Genomic DNA, 27,903 nt, shown 5'->3' with positions numbered 1-27,903 from the left:
GAGAGATGGGTGACAGTGATGCCAGGTAGGAGGAGGTTAGGGTGGATGGCAGCGGGGAGAGATGGGTGACAGCAGCGCCAGGTAAGAGGAGGTTAGGGTGGATGGCAGCGGGGATAGATGGGTGACAGTGATACCAGATAGGAGGAGGTTAGGATGGATGGCAGTGGGGATAGATGGGTGACAGTGATGCCAGGTAGGAGGAGGATAGGATGGATGGCAGCGGGGATAGATGGGTGACAGCAGTGCCAGGTAGGAGGAGGATAGGATGGATGGCAGTGGGGATAGATGGGTGAGAGCGATGCCAGGTAGGAGGAGGTTAGGATGGATGGCACCCATAGAGATGGCCAGGTAAGAGGAGGTTAGGGTGGATGGCAGCGGGGAGAGATGGGTGACAGTGATGCCAGGTAGGAGGAGGTTAGGGTGGATGGCAGCGGGGAGAGATGGGTGACAGCAGCGCCAGGTAAGAGGAGGTTAGGGTGGATGGCAGCGGGGATAGATGGGTGACAGTAATACCAGATAGGAGGAGGTTAAGATGGATGGCAGTGGGGATAGATGGGTGACAGTGATGCCAGGTAGGAGGAGGATAGGATGGATGGCAGCGGGGATAGATGGGTGACAGCAGTGCCAGGTAGGAGGAGGATAGGATGGATGGCAGTGGGGATAGATGGGTGACAGTGATGCCAGGTAGGAGGAGGATAGGATGGATGGCAGCGGGGATAGATGGGTGACAGCAGTGCCAGGTAGGAGGAGGATAGGATGGATGGCAGCGGGAATATATGGGTGACAGTGATGCCAGGTAGGAGGAGGTTAGGATGGATGGCAGCGGGGAGAGATGGGTGACAGTGATGCCAGGTAGGAGGAGGCTAGGATGGATGGCAGCGGGGAGAGATGGGTGGCAGTGATGCCAGGTAGGAGGAGGTTAGGATGGACGGCAGCGGGGATAGATGGGTGACAGCAGTGCCAGGTAGGAGGAGGATAGGATGGATGGCAGTGGGGATAGATGGGTGACAGTGATGCCAGGTAGGAGGAGGTTAGGGTGGATGGCAGCGGGGATAGATGCGTGACAGTGATACCAGATAGGAGGAGGTTAGGATGGATGGCAGCTGGGATAGATGGGTGACAGCAGTGCCAGGTAGGAGGAGGATAGGATGGATGGCAGCGGGGATAGATTTGTGACAGCAGTGCCAGGTAGGAGGAGGATAGGATGGATGGCAGCGGGGATAGATGGGTGACAGTGATGCCAGGTAGGAGGAGGATAGGATGGATGGCAGCGGGGAGAGATAGGTGACAGTGATGCCAGGTAGGAGGAGGATAGGATGGATGGCAGCGGGGAGAGATGGGTGACAGTGATGCCAGGTAGGAGGAGGATAGGATGGATGGCAGTGGGGATAGATGGGTGACAGCAGTGCCAGGTAGGAGGAGGATAGGGTGGATGGCAGCGGGGAGAGATGGGTGACAGTGATGCCAGGTAGGAGGAGGATAGGATGGATGGCAGCGGGGATAGATGGGTGACAATGATGCCAGGTAGGAGGAGGATAGGATGGATGGCAGCGGGGAGAGATAGGTGACAGTGATGCCAGGTAGGAGGAGGATAGGATGGATGGCAGCGGGGAGAGATGGGTTACAGCAGTGCCAGGTAGGAGGAGGATAGGATGGATGGCAGTGGGGATAGATGGGTGACAGCAGTGCCAGGTAGGAGGAGGATAGGATGGATGGCAGCGGGGAAAGATGGGTGACAGTGATGCCAGGTAGGAGGAGGATAGGATGGATGGCAGCGGGGAGAGATGGGTGACAGCGATGCCAGGTAGGAGGATGTTAGGGTGGATAGCAGCGGGGATAGATGGGTGACAGCGATGCCAGGTAGGAGGAGGTTAGGGTGGATGGCAGCGGGGATAGATGGGTGACAGCAGTGCCAGGTAGGAGGAGGTTAGGGTGGATGGCAGCGGGGAGAGATGGGTGACAGTGATGCCAGGTAGGAGGAGGTTAGGGTGGATGGCAGCGGGGAGAGATGGGTGACAGTGATGCCAGGTAGCAGGAGGTTAGGGTGTATGGCAGCAGGGATAGATGGGTGACAGCAGTGCCAGGTAGGAGGAGGTTAGGGTGTATGGCAGCGGGGATAGATGGGTGACAGCAGTGCCAGGTAGGAGGAGGTTAGGATGGATGGCAGTGGGTATAGATGGGTGACAGTGATGCCAGGTAGGAGGAGGTTAGGGTGGATGGCAGCGGGGATAGATGGGTGACAGTGATGCCAGGTAGCAGGAGGTTAGGTTGGATGGCAGCGGGGATAGATGGGTGACAGTGATGCCAGGTAGGAGGAGGTTAGGGTGGATGGCAGCGGGGATAGATGGGTGACAGCAGTGCCAGGTAGGAGGAGGTTAGGGTGGATGGCAGCGGGGAGAGATGGGTGACAGTGATGCCAGGTAGGAGGAGGTTAGGGTGGATGGCAGCGGGGAGAGATGGGTGACAGTGATGCCAGGTAGCAGGAGGTTAGGGTGTATGGCAGCAGGGATAGATGGGTGACAGCAGTGCCAGGTAGGAGGAGGTTAGGGTGTATGGCAGCGGGGATAGATGGGTGACAGCAGTGCCAGGTAGGAGGAGGTTAGGATGGATGGCAGTGGGTATAGATGGGTGACAGTGATGCCAGGTAGGAGGAGGTTAGGGTGGATGGCAGCGGGGATAGATGGGTGACAGTGATGCCAGGTAGCAGGAGGTTAGGTTGGATGGCAGCGGGGATAGATGGGTGACAGTGATGCCAGGTAGGAGGAGGTTAGGGTGGATGGCAGCGGGGATAGATGGGTGACAGTGATGCCAGGTAGGAGGAGGTTAGGTTGGATGGCAGCGGGGATAGATGGGTGACAGTGATACCAGATAGGAGGAGGTTAGGATGGATGGCAGTGGGGATAGATGGGTGACAGTGATGCCAGGTAGGAGGAGGTTAGGGTGGATGGCAGCGGGGATAGATGGGTGACAGCAGTGCCAGGTAGGAGGAGGTTAGGGTGGATGGCAGCGGGGAGAGATGGGTAACAGTGATGCCAGGTAGGAGGAGGTTAGGGTGGATGGCAGCGGGGAGAGATGGGTGACAGTGATGCCAGGTAGGAGGAGGTTAGGGTGGATGGCAGCGGGGATAGATTGGTGACAGCAGTGCCAGGTAGGAGGAGGTTAGGGTGTATGGCAGCGGGGATAGATTGGTGACAGTGATACCAGGTAGGAGGAGGTTAGGGTGGATGGCAGCGGGTATAGATGGGTGACAGTGATGCCAGGTAGGAGGAGGTTAGGTTGGATGGCAGCGGGGATAGATGGGTGACAGTGATGCCAGGAAGGAGGAGGATAGGATGAATGGCCGCGGGGAGAGATGGGTGACAGCAGTGCCAGGTAGGAGGAGGTTATGATGGATGGCAGCGGGGATAGATGGGTGACAGCAGTGCCAGATAGGAGGAGGTTAGGGTGGATGGCAGCGGGGATAGATGGGTGACAGTGATGCCAGGTAGGAGGAGGTTAGGATGGATGGCAGCGGGGAGAGATGGGTGACAGTGGTGCCAGGTAGGAAGAGGTTAGGGTGGATGGCAGCGGGGATAGATGGGTGACAGTGATGCCAGGTAGGAGGAGGTTAAGGTGCATGGCAGCGGGGAGAGATGGGTGACAGTGATGCCAGGTAGGAGGAGGTTAGGATGGATGGCAGCGGGAAGAGATGGGTGACAGCAGTGCCAGGTAGCAGGAGGTTAGGGTGGATGGCAGCGGGGATAGATGGGTGACAGTGATGCCAGGTAGGAGGTTAGAGTGCATGGCAGCGGGGAGAGATGGGTGACAGTGATACCAGGTAGGAGGAGGTTAGGGTGGATGGCAGCGGGGAGAGATGGGTGACATTGATGCCAGGTAGGAGGAGGTTAGGATGGATGGCAGCGGGGAGAGATAGGTGACAGTGATGCCAGGTAGGAGGAGGTTAGGATGGATGGCAGCTGGGAGAGATGGGTGACAGTGATGCCAGGTAGGAGGAGGTTAGGGTGGATGGCAGTGGGGAGAGATGGGTGACAGTGATGCCAGGTAGGAGGAGGTTAGGGTGGATGGCAGTGGGGAGAGATGGGTGACAGTGATGCCAGGTAGGAGGATGTTAGGGTGCATGGCAGCGGGGAGAGATGGGTGACAGTGATGCCAGGTAGGAGGAGGTTAGGGTGGATGGCAGCAGGGAGAGATGGGTAACAGTGATGCCAGGTAGGAGGAGGTTAGGGTGGATGGCAGCGGGGAGAGATGGGTGACAGTGATGCCAGGTAGGAGGAGGTTAGGGTGGATGGCAGTGGGGAGAGATGGGTGACAGTGATGCCAGGTAGGAGGAGGTTAGGGTGCATGGCAGCGGGGATAGATGGGTGACAGTGATGCCAGGTAGGAGGAGGTTAGGGTGGATGGCAGCGGGGAGAGATGGGTGACAGTGATGCCAGGTAGGAGGAGGTTAGGGTGCATGGCAGCGGGGATAGATGGGTGACAGTGATGCCAGGTAGGAGGAGGTTAGGATGGATGGCAGCGGGGAGAGATGGGTGACAGCAGTGCCAGGTAGCAGGAGGTTAGGGTGGATGGCAGCGGGGACAGATGGGTGACAGTGATGCCAGGTAGGAGGTTAGGGTGCATGGCAGCGGGGAGAGATGGGTGACAGTGATACCAGGTAGGAGGAGGTTAGGGTGGAAGGCATCGGGGAGAGATGGGTGACAGCAGTGCCAGGTAGCAGGAGGTTAGGGTGGATGGCAATGGGGAGAGATGGGTGACATTGATGCCAGGTAGGAGGAGGTTAGGATGGATGGCAGCGGGGAGAGATGGGTGACAGTGATGCCAGGTAGGAGGAGGTTAGGATGGATGGCAGCTGTGAGAGATGGGTGACAGTGATGCCAGGTAGGAGGAGGTTAGGGTGGATGGCAGTGGGGAGAGATGGGTGACAGTGATGCCAGGTAGGAGGAGGTTAGGGTGGATGGCAGTGGGGAGAGATGGGTGACAGTGATGCCAGGTAGGAGGATGTTAGGGTGCATGGCAGCGGGGAGAGATGGGTGACAGCGATGCCAGGTAGGAGGATGTTAGGGTGGATGGCAGCAGGGAGAGATGGGTAACAGTGATGCCAGGTAGGAGGAGGTTAGGGTGGATGGCAGCGGGAAGAGATGGGTGACAGTGATGCCAGGTAGGAGGAGGTTACAGTGATGCCAGGTAGGAGGAGGTTAGGGTGGATGGCAGTGGGGAGAGATGTGTAACAGTGATGCCAGGTAGGAGGAGGTTAGGGTGCATGGCAGCGGGGATATATGGGTGACAGTGATGCCAGGTAGGAGGAGGTTAGGGTGGATGGCAGCGGGGAGAGATGGGTGACAGTGATGCCAGGTAGGAGGAGGTTAGGATGGATGGCAGCGGGGAGAGATGGGTGACAGCAGTGCCAGGTAGCAGGAGGTTAGGGTGGATGGCAGCGGGGACAGATGGGTGACAGTGATGCCAGGTAGGAGGTTAGGGTGCATGGCAGCGGGGAGAGATGGGTGACAGTGATACCAGGTAGGAGGAGGTTAGGGTGGATGGCAGCGGGGAGAGATGGGTGACAGCAGTGCCAGGTAGCAGGAGGTTAGGGTGGATGGCAGTGGGGAGAGATGGGTGACATTGATGCCAGGTAGGAGGAGGTTAGGATGGATGGCAGCAGGGAGAGATGGGTGACAGTGATGCCAGGTAGGAGGAGGTTAGGATGGATGGCAGCTGGGAGAGATGGGTGACAGTGATGCCAGGTAGGAGGAGGTTAGGGTGGATGGCAGTGGGGAGAGATGGGTGACAGTGATGCCAGGTAGGAGGAGGTTAGGGTGGATGGCAGTGGGGAGAGATGGGTGACAGTGATGCCAGGTAGGAGGATGTTAGGGTGCATGGCAGCGGGGAGAGATGGGTGACAGTGATGCCAGGTAGGAGGAGGTTAGGGTGGATGGCAGCAGGGAGAGATGGGTAACAGTGATGCCAGGTAGGAGGAGGTTAGGGTGGATGGCAGCGGGGAGAGATGGGTGACAGTGATGCCAGGTAGGAGGAGGTTACAGTGATGCCAGGTAGGAGGAGGTTAGGGTGGATGGCAGTGGGGAGAGATGGGTGAAAGTGATTCCAGGTAGGAGGAGGTTAGGGTGCATGGCAGCGGGGATAGATGGGTGACAGTGATGCCAGGTAGGAGGAGGTTAGGGTGGATGGCAGCGGGGAGAGATGGGTGACAGTGATGCCAGGTAGGAGGAGGTTAGGGTGCATGGCAGCGGGGATAGATGGGTTACAGTGATGCCAGGTAGGAGGAGGTTACAGTGATGCCAGGTAGGAGGAGGTTAGGGTGGATGGCAGTGGGGAGAGATGGGTGACAGTGATGCCAGGTAGGAGGAGGTTAGGGTGCATGGCAGTGGGGATAGATGGGTGACAGTGATGCCAGGTAGGAGGAGGTTAGGGTGGATTGCAGCGGGGAGAGATGGGTGACAGTGATGCCAGGTAGGAGGAGGTTAGGGTGCATGGCAGCGCGAATAGATGGGTGACAGTGATGCCAGGTAGGAGGAGGTTAGGGTGGATGGCAGCGGGGAGAGATGGGTGACAGTGATGCCAGGTAGGAGGAGGTTAGGGTGCATGGCAGCGGGGATAGATGGGTGACAACAGTGCCAGGTAGGAGGAGGTTAGGGTGGATGGCAGCGGGGAGAGATGGGTGACAGTGATGCCAGGTAGGAGGAGGTTAGGGTGTTTGGGAGCTGGGATAGATGGGTGACAGTGATGCCAGGTAGGAGGAGGTTAGGGTGGATGGCAGCGGGGAGAGATGGGTGACATCAGTGCCAGGTAGGAGGAGGTTAGGGTGCATGGCAGCGGGGATAGATGGGTGACAGCGATGCCAGGTAAGAGGAGGTTAGGGTGGATGGCAGCAGGGAGAGATGGGTGACAGTGATGCCAGGTACGAGGAGGTTAGGGTGGATGGCAGTGGGGAGAGATGGGTGACAGTGATGCCAGGTAGGAGGAGGTTAGGGTGTTTGGTAGCTGGGATAGATGGGTGACAGTGATGCCAGGTAGGAGGAGGATAGGATGGATGGCAGTGGGGAGAGATGGGTGACAGTGATGCCAGGAAGGAGGAGGATAGGATGAACGGCCGCGGGGAGAGATGGGTGACAGCAGTGCCAGGTAGGAGGAGGTTATGATGGATGGCAGCGGGGATAGATGGGTGACAGCAGTGCCAGATAGGAGGAGGTTAGGGTGGATGGCAGCGGGGATAGATGGGTGACAGTGATGCCAGGTAGGAGGAGGTTAGGATGGATGGCAGCGGGGAGAGATGGGTGACAGTGATGCCAGGTAGGAAGAGGTTAGGGTGGATGGCAGCGGGGATAGATGGGTGACAGTGATGCCAGGTAGGAGGAGGTTAAGGTGCATGGCAGCGGGGAGAGATGGGTGACAGTGATGCCAGGTAGGAGGAGGTTAGGATGGATGGCAGCGGGGAGAGATGGGTGACAGCAGTGCCAGGTAGCAGGAGGTTAGGGTGGATGGCAGCGGGGATAGATGGGTGACAGTGATGCCAGGTAGGAGGTTAGGGTGCATGGCAGCGGGGAGAGATGGGTGACAGTGATACCAGGTAGGAGGAGGTTAGGGTGGATGGCAGCGGGGAGAGATGGGTGACATTGATACCAGGTAGGAGGAGGTTAGGATGGATGGCAGCGGGGAGAGATGGGTGACAGTGATGCCAGGTAGGAGGAGGTTAGGATGGATGGTAGCTGGGAGAGATGGGTGACAGTGATGCCAGGTAGGAGGAGGTTAGGGTGGATGGCAGTGGGGAGAGATGGGTGACAGTGATGCCAGGTAGGAGGAGGTTAGGGTGGATGGCAGTGGGGAGAGATGGGTGACAGTGATGCCAGGTAGGAGGATGTTAGGGTGCATGGCAGCGGGGAGAGATGGGTGACAGTGATGCCAGGTAGGAGGAGGTTAGGGTGGATGGCAGCAGGGAGAGATGGGTAACAGTGATGCCAGGTAGGAGGAGGTTAGGGTGGATGGCAGCGGGGAGAGATGGGTGACAGTGATGCCAGGTAGGAGGAGGTTAGGGTGGATGGCAGTGGGGAGAGATGGGTGACAGTGATGCCAGGTAGGAGGAGGTTAGGGTGCATGGCAGCGGGGATAGATGGGTGACAGTGATGCCAGGTAGGAGGAGGTTAGGGTGGATGGCAGCGGGGAGAGATGGGTGACAGTGATGCCAGGTAGGAGGAGGTTAGGGTGCATGGCAGCGGGGATAGATGGGTGACAGTGATGCCAGGTAGAAGGAGGTTAGGATGGATGGCAGCGGGGAGAGATGGGTGACAGCAGTGCCAGGTAGCAGGAGATTAGGGTGGATGGCAGCGGGGACAGATGGGTGACAGTGATGCCAGGTAGGAGGTTAGGGTGCATGGCAGCGGGGAGAGATGGGTGACAGTGATACCAGGTAGGAGGAGGTTAGGGTGGATGGCAGCGGGGAGAGATGGGTGACAGCAGTGCCAGGTAGCAGGAGGTTAGGGTGGATGGCAGCGGGGAGAGATGGGTGACATTGATGCCAGGTAGTAGGAGGTTAGGATGTATGGCAGCGGGGAGAGATGGGTGACAGTGATGCCAGGTAGGAGGAGGTTAGGATGGATGGCAGCTGGGAGAGATGGGTGACAGTGATGCCAGGTAGGAGGAGGTTAGGGTGAATGGCAGTGGGGAGAGATGGGTGACAGTGATGCCAGGTAGGAGGAGGTTAGGGTGGATGGCAGTGGGGAGAGATGGGTGACAGTGATGCCAGGTAGGAGGATGTTAGGGTGCATGGCAGCGGGAAGAGATGGGTGACAGTGATGCCAGGTAGGAGGATGTTAGGGTGGATGGCAGCAGGGAGAGATGGGTAACAGTGATGCCAGGTAGGAGGAGGTTAGGGTGGATGGCAGCGGGGAGAGATGGGTGACAGTGATGCCAGGTAGGAGGAAGTTACAGTGATGCCAGGTAGGAGGAGGTTAGGGTGGATGGCAGTGGGGAGAGATGGGTGACAGTGATGCCAGGTAGGAGGAGGTTAGGGTGCATGGCAGCGGGGATAGATGGGTGACAGTGATGCCAGGTAGGAGGAGGTTAGGGTGGATGGCAGCGGGGAGAGATGGGTGACAGTGATGCCAGGTAGGAGGAGGTTAGGGTGCATGGCAGCGGGGATAGATGGGTGACAGTGATGCCAGGTAGGAGGAGGTTAGGATGGATGGCAGCGGGGAGAGATGGGTGACAGCAGTGCCAGGTAACAGGAGGTTAGGGTGGATGGCAGCGGGGACAGATGGGTGACAGTGATGCCAGGTAGGAGGTTAGGGTGCATGGCAGCGGGGAGAGATGGGTGACAGTGATACCAGGTAGGAGGAGGTTAGGGTGGATGGCAGCGGGGAGAGATGGGTGACAGCAGTGCCAGGTAGCAGGAGGTTAGGGTGGATGGCAGTGGGGAGAGATGGGTGACATTGATGCCAGGTAGGAGGAGGTTAGGATGGATGGCAGCGGGGAGAGATGGGTGACAGTGATGCCAGGTAGGAGGAGGTTAGGATGGATGGCAGCTGGGAGAGATGGGTGACAGTGATGCTAGGTAGGAGGAGGTTAGGGTGGATGGCAGTGGGGAGAGATGGGTGACAGTGATGCCAGGTAGGAGGAGGCTAGGGTGGATGGCAGTGGGGAGAGATGGGTGACAGTGATGCCAGGTAGGAGGATGTTAGGGTGCATGGCAGCGGGGAGAGATGGGTGACAGTGATGCCAGGTAGGAGGAGGTTAGGGTGGATGGCAGCAGGGAGAGATGGGTAACAGTGATGCCAGGTAGGTGGAGGTTAGGGTGGATGGCAGCGGGGAGAGATGGGTGACAGTGATGCCAGGTAGGAGGAGGTTACAGTGATGCCAGGTAGGAGGAGGTTAGGGTGGATGGCAGTGGGGAGAGAAGGGTGACAGTGATGCCAGGTAGGAGGAGGTTAGGGTGCATGGCAGCGCGGATAGATGGGTGACAGTGATGCCAGGTAGGAGGAGGTTAGGGTGGATTGCAGCGGGGAGAGATGGGTGACAGTGATGCCAGGTAGGAGGAGGTTAGGGTGCATGGCAGCGGGGATAGATGGGTGACAACAGTGCCAGGTAGGAGGAGTTTAGGGTGGATGGCAGCGGGGAGAGATGGGTGACAGTGATGCCAGGTAGGAGGAGGTTAGGGTGTTTGGGAGCTGGGATAGATGGGTGACAGTGATGCCAGGTAGGAGGAGGTTAGGGTGGATGGCAGCGGGGAGAGATGGGTGACATCAGTGCCAGGTAGGAGGAGGTTAGGGTGCATGGCAGCGGGGATAGATGGGTGACAGCGATGCCAGGTAAGAGGAGGTTAGGGTGGATGGCAGCAGGGAGAGATGGGTGACAGTGATGCCAGGTACGAGGAGGTTAGGGTGGATGGCAGTGGGGAGAGATGGGTGACAGTGATGCCAGGTAGGAGGAGGTTAGGGTGTTTGGGAGCTGGGATAGATGGGTGACAGTGATGCCAGGTAGGAGGAGGATAGGATGGATGGCAGTGGGGAGAGATGGGTGACAGTGATGCCAGGAAGGAGGAGGATAGGATGAACGGCCGCGGGGAGAGATGGGTGACAGGAGTGCCAGGTAGGAGGAGGTTATGATGGATGGCAGCGGGGATAGATGGGTGACAGCAGTGCCAGATAGGAGGAGGTTAGGGTGGATGGCAGCGGGGATAGATGGGTGACAGTGATGCCAGGTAGGAGGAGGTTAGGATGGATGGCAGCGGGGAGAGATGGGTGACAGTGATGCCAGGTAGGAAGAGGTTAGGGTGGATGGCAGCGGGGAGAGATGGGTGACAGTGATGCCAGGTAGGAGGAGGTTAAGGTGCATGGCAGCGGGGAGAGATGGGTGACAGTGATGCCAGGTAGGAGGAGGTTAGGATGGATGGCAGCGGGGAGAGATGGGTGACAGCAGTGCCAGGTAGCAGGAGGTTAGGGTGGATGGCAGCGGGGATAGATGGGTGACAGTGATGCCAGGTAGGAGGTTAGGGTGCATGGCAGCGGGGAGAGATGGGTGACAGTGATACCAGGTAGGAGGAGGTTAGGGTGGATGGCAGCGGGGAGAGATGGGTGACATTGATACCAGGTAGGAGGAGGTTAGGATGGATGGCAGCGGGGAGAGATGGGTGACAGTGATGCCAGGTAGGAGGAGGTTAGGATGGATGGCAGCTGGGAGAGATGGGTGACAGTGATGCCAGGTAGGAGGAGGTTAGGGTGGATGGCAGTGGGGAGAGATGGGTGACAGTGATGCCAGGTAGGAGGAGGTTAGGGTGGATGGCAGTGGGGAGAGATGGGTGACAGTGATGCCAGGTAGGAGGATGTTAGGGTGCATGGCAGCGGGGAGAGATGGGTGACAGTGATGCCAGGTAGGAGTAGGTTAGGGTGGATGGCAGCAGGGAGAGATGGGTAACAGTGATGCCAGGTAGGAGGAGGTTAGGGTGGATGGCAGCGGGGAGAGATGGGTGACAGTGATGCCAGGTAGGAGGAGGTTAGGGTGGATGGCAGTGGGGAGAGATGGGTGACAGTGATGCCAGGTAGGAGGAGGTTAGGGTGTATGGCAGCGGGGATAGATGGGTGACAGTGATGCCAGGTAGGAGGAGGTTAGGGTGGATGGCAGCGGGGAGAGATGGGTGACAGTGATGCCAGGTAGGAGGAGGTTAGGGTGCATGGCAGCGGGGATAGATGGGTGACAGTGATGCCAGGTAGAAGGAGGTTAGGATGGATGGCAGCGGGGAGAGATGGGTGACAGCAGTGCCAGGTAGCAGGAGATTAGGGTGGATGGCAGCGGGGACAGATGGGTGACAGTGATGCCAGGTAGGAGGTTAGGGTGCATGGCAGCGGGGAGAGATGGGTGACAGTGATGCCAGGTAGGAGGAGGTTAGGGTGGATGGCAGCGGGGAGAGATGGGTGACAGCAGTGCCAGGTAGCAGGAGGTTAGGGTGGATGGCAGCGGGGAGAGATGGGTGACATTGATGCCAGGTAGTAGGAGGTTAGGATATATGGCAGCGGGGAGAGATGGGTGACAGTGATGCCAGGTAGGAGGAGGTTAGGATGGATGGCAGCTGGGAGAGATGGGTGACAGTGATGCCAGGTAGGAGGAGGTTAGGGTGAATGGCAGTGGGGAGAGATGGGTGACAGTGATGCCAGGTAGGAGGAGGTTAGGGTGGATGGCAGTGGGGAGAGATGGGTGACAGTGATGCCAGGTAGGAGGATGTTAGGGTGCATGGCAGCGGGAAGAGATGGGTGACAGTGATGCCAGGTAGGAGGAGGTTAGGGTGGATGGCAGCAGGGAGAGATGGGTAACAGTGATGCCAGGTAGGAGGAGGTTAGGGTGGATGGCAGCGGGGAGAGATGGGTGACAGTGATGCCAGGTAGAAGGAAGTTACAGTGATGCCAGGTAGGAGGAGGTTAGGGTGGATGGCAGTGGGGAGAGATGGGTGACAGTGATGCCAGGTAGGAGGAGGTTAGGGTGCATGGCAGCGGGGATAGATGGGTGACAGTGATGCCAGGTAGGAGGAGGTTAGGGTGGATGGCAGCGGGGAGAGATGGGTGACAGTGATGCCAGGTAGGAGGAGGTTAGGGTGCATGGCAGCGGGGATAGATGGGTGACAGTGATGCCAGGTAGGAGGAGGTTAGGATGGATGGCAGCGGGGAGAGATGGGTGACAGCAGTGCCAGGTAACAGGAGGTTAGGGTGGATGGCAGCGGGGACAGATGGGTGACAGTGATGCCAGGTAGGAGGTTAGGGTGCATGGCAGCGGGGAGAGATGGGTGACAGTGATACCAGGTAGGAGGAGGTTAGGGTGGATGGCAGCGGGGAGAGATGGGTGACAGCAGTGCCAGGTAGCAGGAGGTTAGGGTGGATGGCAGTGGGGAGAGATGGGTGACAGTGATGCCAGGTAGGAGGAGGTTAGGGTGTTTGGGAGCTGGGATAGATGGGTGACAGTGATGCCAGGTAGGAGGAGGATAGGATGGATGGCAGTGGGGAGAGATGGGTGACAGTGATGCCAGGAAGGAGGAGGATAGGATGAACGGCCGCGGGGAGAGATGGGTGACAGCAGTGCCAGGTAGGAGGAGGTTATGATGGATGGCAGCGGGGATAGATGGGTGACAGCAGTGCCAGATAGGAGGAGGTTAGGGTGGATGGCAGCGGGGATAGATGGGTGACAGTGATGCCAGGTAGGAGGAGGTTAGGATGGATGGCAGCGGGGAGAGATGGGTGACAGTGATGCCAGGTAGGAAGAGGTTAGGGTGGATTGCAGCGGGGATAGATGGGTGACAGTGATGCCAGGTAGGAGGAGGTTAAGGTGCATGGCAGCGGGGAGAGATGGGTGACAGTGATGCCAGGTAGGAGGAGGTTAGGATGGATGGCAGCGGGGAGAGATGGGTGACAGCAGTGCCAGGTAGCAGGAGGTTAGGGTGGATGGCAGCGGGGATAGATGGGTGACAGTGATGCCAGGTAGGAGGTTAGGGTGCATGGCAGCGGGGAGAGATGGGTGACAGTGATACCAGGTAGGAGGAGGTTAGGGTGGATGGCAGCGGGGAGAGATGGGTGACATTGATACCAGGTAGGAGGAGGTTAGGATGGATGGCAGCGGGGAGAGATGGGTGACAGTGATGCCAGGTAGGAGGAGGTTAGGATGGATGGCAGCTGGGAGAGATGGGTGACAGTGATGCCAGGTAGGAGGAGGTTAGGGTGGATGGCAGTGGGGAGAGATGGGTGACAGTGATGCCAGGTAGGAGGAGGTTAGGGTGGATGGCAGTGGGGAGAGATGGGTGACAGTGATGCCAGGTAGGAGGATGTTAGGGTGCATGGCAGCGGGGAGAGATGGGTGACAGTGATGCCAGGTAGGAGGAGGTTAGGGTGGATGGCAGCAGGGAGAGATGGGTAACAGTGATGCCAGGTAGGAGGAGGTTAGGGTGGATGGCAGCGGGGAGAGATGGGTGACAGTGATGCCAGGTAGGAGGAGGTTAGGGTGGATGGCAGTGGGGAGAGATGGGTGACAGTGATGCCAGGTAGGAGGAGGTTAGGGTGTATGGCAGCGGGGATAGATGGGTGACAGTGATGCCAGGTAGGAGGAGGTTAGGGTGGATGGCAGCGGGGAGAGATGGGTGACAGTGATGCCAGGTAGGAGGAGGTTAGGGTGCATGGCAGCGGGGATAGATGGGTGACAGTGATGCCAGGTAGAAGGAGGTTAGGATGGATGGCAGCGGGGAGAGATGGGTGACAGCAGTGCCAGGTAGCAGGAGATTAGGGTGGATGGCAGCGGGGACAGATGGGTGACAGTGATGCCAGGTAGGAGGTTAGGGTGCATGGCAGCGGGGAGAGATGGGTGACAGTGATACCAGGTAGGAGGAGGTTAGGGTGGATGGCAGCGGGGAGAGATGGGTGACAGCAGTGCCAGGTAGCAGGAGGTTAGGGTGGATGGCAGCGGGGAGAGATGGGTGACATTGATGCCAGGTAGTAGGAGGTTAGGATGTATGGCAGCGGGGAGAGATGGGTGACAGTGATGCCAGGTAGGAGGAGGTTAGGATGGATGGCAGCTGGGAGAGATGGGTGACAGTGATGCCAGGTAGGAGGAGGTTAGGGTGAATGGCAGTGGGGAGAGATGGGTGACAGTGATGCCAGGTAGGAGGAGGTTAGGGTGGATGGCAGTGGGGAGAGATGGGTGACAGTGATGCCAGGTAGGAGGATGTTAGGGTGCATGGCAGCGGGAAGAGATGGGTGACAGTGATGCCAGGTAGGAGGAGGTTAGGGTGGATGGCAGCAGGGAGAGATGGGTAACAGTGATGCCAGGTAGGAGGAGGTTAGGGTGGATGGCAGCGGGGAGAGATGGGTGACAGTGATGCCAGGTAGGAGGAAGTTACAGTGATGCCAGGTAGGAGGAGGTTAGGGTGGATGGCAGTGGGGAGAGATGGGTGACAGTGATGCCAGGTAGGAGGAGGTTAGGGTGCATGGCAGCGGGGATAGATGGGTGACAGTGATGCCAGGTAGGAGGAGGTTAGGGTGGATGGCAGCGGGGAGAGATGGGTGACAGTGATGCCAGGTAGGAGGAGGTTAGGGTGCATGGCAGCGGGGATAGATGGGTGACAGTGATGCCAGGTAGGAGGAGGTTAGGATGGATGGCAGCGGGGAGAGATGGGTGACAGCAGTGCCAGGTAACAGGAGGTTAGGGTGGATGGCAGCGGGGACAGATGGGTGACAGTGATGCCAGGTAGGAGGTTAGGGTGCATGGCAGCGGGGAGAGATGGGTGACAGTGATACCAGGTAGGAGGAGGTTAGGGTGGATGGCAGCGGGGAGAGATGGGTGACAGCAGTGCCAGGTAGCAGGAGGTTAGGGTGGATGGCAGTGGGGAGAGATGGGTGACATTGATGCCAGGTAGGAGGAGGTTAGGATGGATGGCAGCGGGGAGAGATGGGTGACAGTGATGCCAGGTAGGAGGAGGTTAGGATGGATGGCAGCTGGGAGAGATGGGTGACAGTGATGCTAGGTAGGAGGAGGTTAGGGTGGATGGCAGTGGGGAGAGATGGGTGACAGTGATGCCAGGTAGGAGGAGGCTAGGGTGGATGGCAGTGGGGAGAGATGGGTGACAGTGATGCCAGGTAGGAGGATGTTAGGGTGCATGGCAGCGGGGAGAGATGGGTGACAGTGATGCCAGGTAGGAGGAGGTTAGGGTGGATGGCAGCAGGGAGAGATGGGTAACAGTGATGCCAGGTAGGTGGAGGTTAGGGTGGATGGCAGCGGGGAGAGATGGGTGACAGTGATGCCAGGTAGGAGGAGGTTACAGTGATGCCAGGTAGGAGGAGGTTAGGGTGGATGGCAGTGGGGAGAGATGGGTGACAGTGATGCCAGGTAGGAGGAGGTTAGGGTGTATGGCAGCGGGGATAGATGGGTGACAGTGATGCCAGGTAGGAGGAGGTTAGGGTGCATGGCAGCGGGGATAGATGGGTGACAGTGATGCCAGGTAGGAGGAGGTTACAGTGATGCCAGGTAGGAGGAGGTTAGGGTGGATGGCAGTGGGGAGAGATGGGTGACAGTGATGCCAGGTAGGAGGAGGTTAGGGTGCATGGCAGTGGGGATAGATGGGTGACAGTGATGCCAGGTAGGAGGAGGTTAGGGTGGATTGCAGCGGGGAGAGATGGGTGACAGTGATGCCAGGTAGGAGGAGGTTAGGGTGCATGGCAGCGGGGATAGATGGGTGACAGTGATGCCAGGTAGGAGGAGGTTAGGGTGGATGGCAGCGGGGAGAGATGGGTGACAGTGATGCCAGGTAGGAGGAGGTTAGGGTGCATGGCAGCGGGGATAGATGGGTGACAACAGTGCCAGGTAGGAGGAGGTTAGGGTGGATGGCAGCGGGGAGAGATGGGTGACAGTGATGCCAGGTAGGAGGAGGTTAGGGTGTTTGGGAGCTGGGATAGATGGGTGACAGTGATGCCAGGTAGGAGGAGGTTAGGGTAGATGGCAGCGGGGAGAGATGGGTGACATCAGTGCCAGGTAGGAGGAGGTTAGGGTGCATGGCAGCGGGGATAGATGGGTGACAGCAGCGCCAGGTAAGAGGAGGTTAGGGTGGATGGCAGCAGGGAGAGATGGGTGACAGTGATGCCAGGTACGAGGAGGTTAGGGTGGATGGCAGTGGGGAGAGATGGGTGACAGTGATGCCAGGTAGGAGGAGGTTAGGGTGTTTGGGAGCTGAGATAGATGGGTGACAGTGATGCCAGGTAGGAGGAGGATAGGATGGATGGCAGTGGGGAGAGATGGGTGACAGTGATGCCAGGTAGGAGGAGGTTAGGGTGTGTGGGAGCTGGGATAGATGGGTGACAGTGATGCCAGGTAGGAGGAGGTTAGGGTGGATGGCAGCGGGGAGAGATGGGTGACAGTGATGCCAGGTAGGAGGAGGTTAGGGTGCATGGCAGCGGGGATAGATGGGTGACAGTGATGCCAGGTAGGAGGAGGTTAGGGTGTGTGGGAGCTGGGATAGATGGGTGACAGTGATGCCAGGTAGGAGGAGGTTAGGGTGGATGGCAGCGGGGAGAGATGGGTGACAGTGATGCTAGGTAGGAGGAGGATAGGGTGGATGACAGCGGGGAGAGATGGGTGACAGTGATGCCAGGTAGGAGGAGGTTAGGGTGTGTGGGAGCTGGGATAGATGGGTGACCGGGTTCCCAGTAGGAGTAGCTAAGACGGGAAATGAAAAGTTTCAGTGGCAGTTTTGCTAAGATAAGGGAGATCTCTAGCAGTTTGCGGTGTCTGAGAATCAGTTATTACTAATCATCAATCAACTGTATAAACTATCAAACTGTGTTAAATGGCAGCTTTATTCATTGCGCATATGACAGTGCGCCTCATTCCGAGATTTAGGCTAATGCCGTCTCAGAGTGAACTTATTGGGCCTAATTCAGACTTGATCGTAGCTGTGAAACATTTTGTGCTAGTCCGCCCCGCATGTCTGCCTCTACCCCGCCGCACAAGTACAAAAGCATCGCTCAACGGCCATGTTTTTGTACTTGACGAGTAGCTCCCTACCAGCGCAGCTTCTGCGCACTGGCTAGGAGCTACTCATCGCTGTCCGGGTCGCAGCAGCTGCGTGTGACGTCACGCAGCTGCCACGGTCCACCCCCCGCACGGTCCGGGCACGCCTGCGTTGCCCGGACCGCGCACCTAAAATGTCGGCCATACACCACAGGCCCACCCCCTCTCGCGCAGCGACCGCCTCTCGTCCAGCGACCGCCTCTGACGGCCATCTTGCAGGGCTGAGATGGCCGTCGGCTGTCTGGCATGAACCGGCGCACTGCGCACCTAAAATGGCGGCCAAATGCCACCGACCCACCCCCTCTCACCCAGCGACACCCTCTCGCCCAGCGACCGCCTCTGATGGCCATCTCGCAGGGCTGAGATGGCCGTCGGCTGTCTGGCATGAACCGGCGTACTGCTGCGCCGGCGCATGCACAATTCTGACCTGATCGGCTGCTGTGCAAAAACGCAGGTCTGAATTAGGCCCACTGTGCAGAGGCTGTGTGAATATATACAAATGTCGCAGCTGCTGAGCTTTGTATCGAGACACCCACTGGAGGTGTCTCAGATCCGCCGCCTGTGTACAAAGACGCAGTAATCGGACGCACAACGGTTTAAAATCCACCCTCTGAGTGACCCTATGATTGCGCAGCGTGGCCGCAAGAAGTAAAACGCCAGAGCCAGTGTAAGGGTGTATGGGGTCACAGTCACATGCTGGGAGACGCCCTGAAAATAGTCACAACTGCCTGTGTTTGCGTAACCACTCCCCAGCGTACAACATCGACATTGCGTCCATCTCTGGATCACGCACAGTGGCTGACTGCAAAGTGTCACCGGCAAGCTGAGGTTAAGCAGTCTGTGATAGTACTTACGTGTGCTTATTATTACCCAAACATATAATAAGTAACCTATTAAAAAACTAGCATAATAATAATATTATTATTTTTATTATTATGATTATTATGATGATTATTATTATTATTATTATTAATATAATACTGTATCTAATGATACTTAGAAGCCAAATTAGAGGTAGCAGGTTGTAATAGTAATTCCAAAGTGAATTTCTGATATGAAAGGTACCAGATCTGAATCTGTATATAATGACACTAAAACCAAAGTGGATCTCCGCTGCAGTAATTAGTGTGATATGTTGGATCTCCGCTGCAGTAATTAGTGTGATATGTTGGGTCTCCGCTGCAGTAATTAGTGTGATATGTTGGATCTCCGCTGCAGTAATTAGTGTGATATGTTGGGTCTCCGCTGCAGTAATTAGTGTGATATGTTGGGTCTCCGCTGCAGTAATTAGTGTGATATGTTGAATCTCCGCTGCAGTAATTAGTGTGATATGTTGGCTCTCCGCTGCAGTAATTAGTGTGATATGTTGGATCTCCGCTGCAGTAATTAGTGTGATATGTTGGATCTCCGGTGCAGTAATTAGTGTGATATGTTGGATCTCCGCTGCAGTAATTAGTGTGATATGTTGGGTCTCCGCTGCAGTAATTAGTGTGATATGTTGGGTCTCCGCTGCAGTAATTAGTGTGATATGTTGGGTCTCCGCTGCAGTAATTAGTGTGATATGTTGGATCTCCGCTGCAGTAATTAGTGTAATATGTTGGATCTCCGCTGCAGTAATTAGTGTGATATGTTGGGTCTCCGCTGCAGTAATTAGTGTGATATGTTGGATCTCCGCTGCAGTAATTAGTGTGATATGTTGGATCTCTGCTGCAGTAATTAGTGTGATATGTTGGATCTCCGCTGCAGTAATTAGTGTGATATGTTGGATCTCCGGTGCAGTAATTAGTGTGATATGTTGGATCTCCGCTGCAGTAATTAGTGTGATATGTTGGGTCTCCGCTGCAGTAATTAGTGTGATATGTTGGATCTCCGCTGCAGTAATTAGTGTGATATGTTGGATCTCCGCAGCAGTAATTAGTGTGATATGTTGGATCTCCGCTGCAGTAATTAGTGTGATATGTTGGGTCTCCGCTGCAGTAATTAGTGTGATATGTTGGGTCTCCGCTGCAGTAATTAGTGTGATATGTTGGGTCTCCGCTGCAGTAATTAGTGTGATATGTTGGGTCTCCGCTGCAGTAATGAGTGTGATATGTTGGATCTCCGCTGCAGTAATTAGTGTGATATGTTGGATCTCCGCTGCAGTAATTAGTGTGATATGTTGGGTCTCCGCTGCAGTAATTAGTGTGATATGTTGGATCTCCGCTGCAGTAATTAGTGTGATATGTTGGATCTCCGCTGCGGTAATTAGTGTGATATGTTGGATCTCCGCTGCGGTAATTAGTGTGATATGTTGGATCTCCGCTGCTGTAATTAGTGTGATATGTTGGATCTCCGCTGCAGTAATTAGTGTGATATGTTGGATCTCCGCTGCAGTAATTAGTGTGATATGTTGGATCTCCGCTGCAGTAATTAGTGTAATATGTTGGATCTCCGCTGCAGTAATTAGTGTGATATGTTGGATCTCCGCTGCAGTAATTAGTGTGATATGTTGGATCTCCGCTGCAGTAATTAGTGTGATATGTTGGGTCTCCGCTGCAGTAATTAGTGTGATATGTTGGATCTCCGCTGCAGTAATTAGTGTGATATGTTGGATCTCCGCTGCAGTAATTAGTGTGATATGTTGGATCTCCGCAGCAGTAATTAGTGTGATATGTTGGATCTCCGCTGCAGTAATTAGTGTGATATGTTGGGTCTCCGCTGCAGTAATTAGTGTGATATGTTGGGTCTCCGCTGCAGTAATTAGTGTGATATGTTGGATCTCCGCTGCAGTAATTAGTGTGATATGTTGGGTCTCCGCTGCAGTAATTAGTGTGATATGTTGGGTCTCCGCTGCAGTAATTAGTGTGATATGTTGGGTCTCCGCTGCAGTAATTAGTGTGATATGTTGGATCTCCGCTGCAGTAATTAGTGTAATATGTTGGATCTCCGCTGCAGTAATTAGTGTGATATGTTGGGTCTCCGCTGCAGTAATTAGTGTGATATGTTGGATCTCCGCTGCAGTAATTAGTGTGATATGTTGGATCTCTGCTGCAGTAATTAGTGTGATATGTTGGATCTCCGCTGCAGTAATTAGTGTGATATGTTGGATCTCCGGTGCAGTAATTAGTGTGATATGTTGGATCTCCGCTGCAGTAATTAGTGTGATATGTTGGGTCTCCGCTGCAGTAATTAGTGTGATATGTTGGATCTCCGCTGCAGTAATTAGTGTGATATGTTGGATCTCCGCAGCAGTAATTAGTGTGATATGTTGGATCTCCGCTGCAGTAATTAGTGTGATATGTTGGGTCTCCGCTGCAGTAATTAGTGTGATATGTTGGGTCTCCGCTGCAGTAATTAGTGTGATATGTTGGGTCTCCGCTGCAGTAATTAGTGTGATATGTTGGGTCTCCGCTGCAGTAATTAGTGTGATATGTTGGATCTCCGCTGCAGTAATTAGTGTGATATGTTGGATCTCCGCTGCAGTAATTAGTGTGATATGTTGGGTCTCCGCTGCAGTAATTAGTGTGATATGTTGGATCTCCGCTGCAGTAATTAGTGTGATATGTTGGATCTCCGCTGCAGTAATAAGTGTGATATGTTGGATCTCCGCTGCGGTAATTAGTGTGATATGTTGGATCTCCGCTGCAGTAATTAGTGTGATATGTTGGATCTCCGCTGCAGTAATTAGTGTGATATGTTGGATCTCCGCTGCAGTAATTAGTGTGATATGTTGGATCTCCGCTGCAGTAATTAGTGTAATATGTTGGATCTCCGCTGCAGTAATTAGTGTGATATGTTGGATCTCCGCTGCAGTAATTAGTGTGATATGTTGGATCTCCGCTGCAGTAATTAGTGTGATATGTTGGGTCTCCGCTGCAGTAATTAGTGTGATATGTTGGATCTCCGCTGCAGTAATTAGTGTGATATGTTGGATCTCCGCTGCAGTAATTAGTGTGATATGTTGGATCTCCGCAGCGGTAATTAGTGTGATATGTTGGATCTCCGCTGCAGTAATTAGTGTGATATGTTGGGTCTCCGCTGCAGTAATTAGTGTGATATGTTGGGTCTCCGCTGCAGTAATTAGTGTGATATGTTGGGTCTCCGCTGCAGTAATTAGTGTGATATGTTGGGTCTCCGCTGCAGTAATTAGTGTGATATGTTGGGTCTCCGCTGCAGTAATTAGTGTGATATGTTGGATCTCCGCTGCAGTAATTAGTGTGATATGTTGGGTCTCCGCTGCAGTAATTAGTGTGATATGTTGGGTCTCCGCTGCAGTAATTAGTGTGATATGTTGGGTCTCCGCTGCAGTAATTAGTGTGATATGTTGGGTCTCCGCTGCGGTAATTAGTGTGATATGTTAGCTCTCTGCAGCAGTAATTAGTGTGATATGTTGGATCTCCGCTGCAGTAATTAGTGTGATATGTTGGATCTCCGCTGCAGTAATTAGTGTGATATGTTGGATCTCCGCTGCAGTAATTAGTGTGATATGTTGGATCTCCGCTGCAGTAATTAGCGTGATATGTTGGGTCTACGCTGCAGTAATTAGTGTGATATATTGGATCTCCGCAGCAGTAATTAGTGTGATATGTTGGATCTCCGCTGCAGTAATTAGTGTGATATGTTGGATCTACGCTGCAGTAATTAGTGTGATATGTTGGATCTCCGCTGCGGTAATTGGTGTGATATGTTGGGTCTCCGCTGCAGTAATTAGTGTGATATGTTGGATCTCCGCTGCAGTAATTAGTGTGATATGTTGGATCTCCGCTGCAGTAATTAGTGTGATATGTTGGATCTCCGCTGCAGTAATTAGTGTGATATGTTGGATCTCCGCTGCAGTAATTAGTGTGATATGTTGCATCTCCGCTGCAGTAATTAGTGTGATATGTTGGGTCTCCGCTGCAGTAATTAGTGTGATATGTTGGGTCTCCGCTGCAGTAATTAGTGTGATATGTTGGGTCTCCGCTGCAGTAATTAGTGTGATATGTTGGGTCTCCGCTGCAGTAATTAGTGTGATATGTTTGGTCTCCGCTGCAGTAATTAGTGTGATATGTTGGATCTCCGCTGCAGTAATTAGTGTAATATGTTGGATCTCCGCTGCAGTAATTAGTGTGATATGTTGGGTCTCCGCTGCAGTAATTAGTGTGATATGTTGGATCTCCGCTGCAGTAATTAGTGTGATATGTTGGATCTCTGCTGCAGTAATTAGTGTGATATGTTGGATCTCCGCTGCAGTAATTAGTGTGATATGTTGGATCTCCGGTGCAGTAATTAGTGTGATATGTTGGATCTCCGCTGCAGTAATTAGTGTGATATGTTGGGTCTCCGCTGCAGTAATTAGTGTGATATGTTGGATCTCCGCTGCAGTAATTAGTGTGATATGTTGGATCTCCGCAGCAGTAATTAGTGTGATATGTTGGATCTCCGCTGCAGTAATTAGTGTGATATGTTGGGTCTCCGCTGCAGTAATTAGTGTGATATGTTGGGTCTCCGCTGCAGTAATTAGTGTGATATGTTGGGTCTCCGCTGCAGTAATTAGTGTGATATGTTGGGTCTCCGCTGCAGTAATTAGTGTGATATGTTGGATCTCCGCTGCAGTAATTAGTGTGATATGTTGGATCTCCGCTGCAGTAATTAGTGTGATATGTTGGGTCTCCGCTGCAGTAATTAGTGTGATATGTTGGATCTCCGCTGCAGTAATTAGTGTGATATGTTGGATCTCCGCTGCAGTAATAAGTGTGATATGTTGGATCTCCGCTGCGGTAATTAGTGTGATATGTTGGATCTCCGCTGCAGTAATTAGTGTGATATGTTGGATCTCCGCTGCAGTAATTAGTGTGATATGTTGGATCTCCGCTGCAGTAATTAGTGTGATATGTTGGATCTCCGCTGCAGTAATTAGTGTAATATGTTGGATCTCCGCTGCAGTAATTAGTGTGATATGTTGGATCTCCGCTGCAGTAATTAGTGTGATATGTTGGATCTCCGCTGCAGTAATTAGTGTGATATGTTGGGTCTCCGCTGCAGTAATTAGTGTGATATGTTGGATCTCCGCTGCAGTAATTAGTGTGATATGTTGGATCTCCGCTGCAGTAATTAGTGTGATATGTTGGATCTCCGCAGCGGTAATTAGTGTGATATGTTGGATCTCCGCTGCAGTAATTAGTGTGATATGTTGGGTCTCCGCTGCAGTAATTAGTGTGATATGTTGGGTCTCCGCTGCAGTAATTAGTGTGATATGTTGGGTCTCCGCTGCAGTAATTAGTGTGATATGTTGGGTCTCCGCTGCAGTAATTAGTGTGATATGTTGGGTCTCCGCTGCAGTAATTAGTGTGATATGTTGGATCTCCGCTGCAGTAATTAGTGTGATATGTTGGGTCTCCGCTGCAGTAATTAGTGTGATATGTTGGGTCTCCGCTGCAGTAATTAGTGTGATATGTTGGGTCTCCGCTGCAGTAATTAGTGTGATATGTTGGGTCTCCGCTGCGGTAATTAGTGTGATATGTTAGCTCTCTGCAGCAGTAATTAGTGTGATATGTTGGATCTCCGCTGCAGTAATTAGTGTGATATGTTGGATCTCCGCTGCAGTAATTAGTGTGATATGTTGGATCTCCGCTGCAGTAATTAGTGTGATATGTTGGATCTCCGCTGCAGTAATTAGTGTGATATGTTGGGTCTCCGCTGCAGTAATTAGTGTGATATATTGGATCTCCGCAGCAGTAATTAGTGTAATATGTTGGATCTCCGCTGCAGTAATTAGTGTGATATGTTGGGTCTCCGCTGCAGTAATTAGTGTGATATGTTGGATCTCCGCTGCAGTAATTAGTGTGATATGTTGGATCTCCGCTGCAGTAATTAGTGTGATATGTTGCATCTCCGCTGCAGTAATTAGTGTGATTTGTTGGATCTCCGCTGCAGTAATTAGTGTGATATGTTGGATCTCCGCTGCAGTAATTAGTGTGATATGTTGGATATCCGCTGCAGTAATTAGTGTGATATGTTGGATCTCCGCTGCAGTAATTAGTGTGATATGTTGGATATCCGCTGCAGTAATTAGTGTGATATGTTGGATCTCCGCTGCAGTAATTAGTGTGATATGTTGGGTCTCCGCTGCAGTAATTAGTGTGATATGTTGGATCTCCGCTGCAGTAATTAGTGTGATATGTTGGATCTCCGCTGCTGTAATTAGTGTGATATGTTGGATCTCCGCAGCGGTAATTAGTGTGATATGTTGGATCGCCGCTGCAGTAATTAGTGTGATATGTTGGATCTCCGCTGCAGTAATTAGTGTGATATGTTGGGTCTCCGCTGCAGTAATTAGTGTGATATGTTGGGTCTCCGCTGCAGTAATTAGTGTGATATGTTGGATCTCCGTTGCAGTAATTAGTGTGATATGTTGGGTCTCAGCTGCAGTAATTAGTGTGATATGTTGGGTCTCCGCTGCAGTAATTAGTGTGATATGTTGGGTCTCCGCTGCAGTAATTAGTGTGATATGTTGGGTCTCCGCTGCAGTAATTAGTGTGATATGTTGGGTCTCCGCTGCAGTAATTAGTGTGATATGTTGGGTCTCCGCTGCAGTAATTAGTGTGATATGTTGGGTCTCCGCTGCAGTAATTAGTGTGATATGTTGGGTCTCCGCTGCAGTAATTAGTGTGATATGTTGGGTCTCCGCTGCAGTAATTAGTGTGATATGTTGGATCTCCGCTGCAGTAATTAGTGTGATATGTTGGATCTCCGCAGCGGTAATTAGTGTGATATGTTGGATCGCCGCTGCAGTAATTAGTGTGATATGTTGGATCTCCGCTGCAGTAATTAGTGTGATATGTTGGGTCTCCACTGCAGTAATTAGTGTGATATGTTGGATCTCCGCTGCAGTAATTAGTGTGATATGTTGGATCTCCGCTGCAGTAATTAGTGTGATATGTTGGATCTACGCTGCAGTAATTAGTGTGATATGTTGGATCTCCGCTGCGGTAATTGGTGTGATATGTTGGGTCTCCGCTGCAGTAATTAGTGTGATATGTTGGATCTCCGCTGCAGTAATTAGTGTGATATGTTGGATCTCCGCTGCAGTAATTAGTGTGATATGTTGGATCTCCGCTGCAGTAATTAGTGTGATATGTTGCATCTCCGCTGCAGTAATTAGTGTGATATGTTGGGTCTCCGCTGCAGTAATTAGTGTGATATGTTGGGTCTCCGCTGCAGTAATTAGTGTGATATGTTGGATCTCCACTGCAGTAATTAGTGTGATATGTTGGATCTCCGCTGCAGTAATTAGTGTGATATGTTGGATCTCCGCTGCAGTAATTAGTGTGATATGTTGGTAGCCAAAGCTCAGTGTTGCGATAGTAATCACAATATCACTCTCTCCACCTGACTTATGTTCCTTGGTCTCTGTGACGGAGCAGTGCAGCCCCATCCGATGACACTAAGGGTCTGATTCATGTGTGTAAGCAAAGCAAATTATTTAGCAACTGGGCTAAACCATATTGCAGTGCAGGAGGGCACATGTAACATGTGCAGAGAGAGTTAGATTTGGGTGGGTTATATTGTTTCTGTGCAGGGTAAATACTGGCTGCTTTATTTTTACACTGCAATTTAGGATTCCGTTTGAACACACCCCACCCAAATCTAACTCTCTCTGCACATGTTACATTGGGCTGGGATTGGAATGCCAGCGTTTGAGATGCCGGTAGTCAAAATATGGACCGCGGCATCCCGATGTGCAGGATACCGACAGGGCAAGGTAAGTTGACTCACCTTCCCCCAATGGCCTCCTAACCCTCCTGCAGCCTAACCCTAACCCTGCCCGGTGGTGCCTAAACCTAACGCCCCTCCCCACAACCTCAACCAAACCCCCCCCCCCCCTCTCACAGCCCTCCCCGGGGAGTGCCTAAACCAAACTCCCCTCTCCACAGCCTAAACTTAACCCCCCTCCCGGCCTGCAGCCTAAACCAAACCCCCAACTCCACAGCCTTAACCTAACACCCCCGGCATGCTTGCGGCTTATCTGTTAGTCTGGTTGGCGTTTGTTATCCCAGTGGTCGGGATTCCGGTGCCAGGCTTGTGTCCTTATTCAAAATCCCGGTGTCGGGAGTTTGACTGCCGGGATCCCCACCAGCAGGATCCTAACCGTATCCCATTACATCTGCCCCCCCCTGCAGTGCACATGGTTTAGCCCAGTTGCTGGATAATTAGATTTACTTACAAACATGAATCAGGCTCTAAGTGTGGGATGAGACCACTCAGAGAGGGTCATACATTGTACAGGGGTGGTATTCATGTGACCGCCGGTCAGCTGACCGACAGTCACATGACCTCCTCCACCAGCCCGACGGGTCACTGTCCCGATGGTCGGCATGCCGACCAACAGGGACTATTTCCACTCGTGGGTGTCCACGACACCCAGAGAGTGGGAATAGAACCCGTGGCGACTGAAGGTGGAGAGCGCAACGAGCCCGCAAGGGGCTTGCTGCACTCGCCCCTCCCCGCCGGGATCCCGGCGTCGGTAAGCTGACCGGCGGTCAGGAGACCGCCGGTCAGCCGTACTACACCCATTGTACATAACATCTCCTAAGTGCCCTCCTTGCAGGAAGAGCTGTCTGGGTTATACTGACAAGAAGCCTTGTAGCTGTGAAGAGGACCCATGGGGCCCGCCCTAGTCGCCTGCGTTCTGCGGATAGCGAACTGGAATTTGTACTTTAGAAATATGTTTTGTGAATTCATACTCTTCAGTGTAACCTTAATGGTGATTTCACATTACTGTACAGCCTCCAGGAACCGTCCTCAAGGACTTGAGAACATGTTTTACTAGGTTCTTTTATAGAGACATGACCGGCTGCTTATTTTAATGCACAATTACAGTTTTTTTTTACATGTAAAATTGACTTATTTGTCTTTAGTAGGGTCCCTCACCTGGGGCCATTCCTAGCTGTGGTAAACCCTGATGAGATCGGACCTACATAATGGAGGACTAGTTACAGGAGTAACTATGCTGGGTGATGTGTCATTGCATCACGTGTCTTGGGGGGATGTGTGTGTATGTGTGTGTGTGTGTGTGTGGGGGGGGGGGGGGGGTGTTAGATCCAGCATGCTATGGCCTGATCATTGGGGATCCTATATCCTGGAGAGAAACTACGTCCACCTCTAACTATGCAAGATTTCATGAGGCATTGTCATGATAGTCACAAGGACATCGAGAGTGGAGCAGGCCCGGAGTGTCGTGGCCAAAAAATGGGAGGCTATGGGGGGTGCTGCATCCTGCAAAGAGATACATTTGCCCCCATCAGAAGTAATGCTTAGTAACTGTTCCCATAGACAAACGCAGGAAGGGGGGAGGGGGTGTTCCGGTTGCCTGGAAAACCCCTCCTCTTGGCAAGTGGCTTA

General features: G+C 53.6%; 1 protein-coding gene across 1 annotated transcript in view; it reads right to left on the bottom strand.

The window, feature by feature from the left end:
* LOC134965880 (G protein-activated inward rectifier potassium channel 2-like) overlaps positions 1–27,903 on the bottom strand; it is a 214,769-nt gene that overhangs the window by 34,268 nt on the left and 152,598 nt on the right. The gene's annotated exons all lie outside the window — the stretch shown is intronic.

This window comes from Pseudophryne corroboree, chromosome 10 (genome assembly GCF_028390025.1).
Source record: "Pseudophryne corroboree isolate aPseCor3 chromosome 10, aPseCor3.hap2, whole genome shotgun sequence".
NCBI classification, from domain to species: Eukaryota; Metazoa; Chordata; class Amphibia; order Anura; family Myobatrachidae; genus Pseudophryne; species Pseudophryne corroboree.
The sequence above is the reverse complement of the archived record's forward strand: the minus strand, read 5'-3'. Positions and strand labels throughout refer to the sequence as shown.